At 50.5% G+C, this 974-nt stretch overlaps 3 non-coding genes across 3 annotated transcripts; all 3 read left to right on the top strand.

The window, feature by feature from the left end:
* Positions 1 to 118, top strand: LOC123179103 (5S ribosomal RNA). Its single transcript, XR_006490108.1, has one exon. It is a non-coding gene; the product is annotated as a 5S ribosomal RNA (ribosomal RNA).
* Positions 119 to 419: 301 nt separating this feature from the next.
* On the top strand, positions 420 to 538 carry LOC123179102 (5S ribosomal RNA). Its single transcript, XR_006490107.1, has one exon. It is a non-coding gene; the product is annotated as a 5S ribosomal RNA (ribosomal RNA).
* Positions 539 to 839: 301 nt separating this feature from the next.
* On the top strand, positions 840 to 958 carry LOC123179101 (5S ribosomal RNA). The gene has a single exon (XR_006490106.1). It is a non-coding gene; the product is annotated as a 5S ribosomal RNA (ribosomal RNA).
* The last annotated feature ends 16 nt before the right edge of the window (positions 959 to 974 follow it).

Consider the following 974-nt stretch of genomic DNA (forward strand, 5'->3'; position numbering starts at 1 on the left):
GATGCGATCATACCAGCACTAAAGCACCGGATCCCATCAGAACTCCGAAGTTAAGCGTGCTTGGGCGAGAGTAGTACTAGGATGGGTGACCTCCTGGGAAGTCCTCGTGTTGCATTCCCTTTTTAATTTTTTTGCACCGCGTGCAAAACAAAACGCACGAGCGCGACGTATGTTTAGCACGTTTTATTATTTTGCACGTTTACGGTAAGTTTTAGCTCGCTGCTCATCATTCACGCGTCTAGCGGCGGCAAGCGTGTTCTGAAAGGGGTCGAAACCATGGTAAATAGGCACTGGTGCAGTTGAACCGTGGTAAAACTCGTCTCCGTAGTTGAGCGGGAGCGGCCAAAGATTTGTGCAATCGTGTGTGTAGTGGAGCTGGGAGGGGCAAGCATAAGGGACGAAGACGGGGGTAACATGTCCGATGCGATCATACCAGCACTAAAGCACCGGATCCCATCAGAACTCCGAAGTTAAGCGTGCTTGGGCGAGAGTAGTACTAGGATGGGTGACCTCCTGGGAGGTCCTCGTGTTGCATTCCCTTTTTAATTTTTTTGCACCGCGTGCAAAACAAAACGCACGAGCGCGACGTATGTTTAGCACGTTTTATTATTTTGCACGTTTACGGTAAGTTTTAGCTCGCTGCTCATCATTCACGCGTCTAGCGGCGGCAAGCGTGTTCTGAAAGGGGTCGAAACCATGGTAAATAGGCACTGGTGCAGTTGAACCGTGGTAAAACTCGTCTCCGTAGTTGAGCGGGAGCGGCCAAAGGAATGTGCAATCGTGTGTGTAGTGGAGCTGGGAGGGGCAAGCATAAGGGACGAAGACGGGGGTAACATGTCGGATGCGATCATACCAGCACTAAAGCACCGGATCCCATCAGAACTCCGAAGTTAAGCGTGCTTGGGCGAGAGTAGTACTAGGATGGGTGACCTCCTAGGAAGTCCTCGTGTTGCATTCCCTTTTTAATTTTTTTG

This window comes from Triticum aestivum, unplaced genomic scaffold (genome assembly GCF_018294505.1).
Source record: "Triticum aestivum cultivar Chinese Spring unplaced genomic scaffold, IWGSC CS RefSeq v2.1 scaffold127966, whole genome shotgun sequence".
NCBI classification, from domain to species: domain Eukaryota; kingdom Viridiplantae; phylum Streptophyta; class Magnoliopsida; order Poales; family Poaceae; genus Triticum; species Triticum aestivum.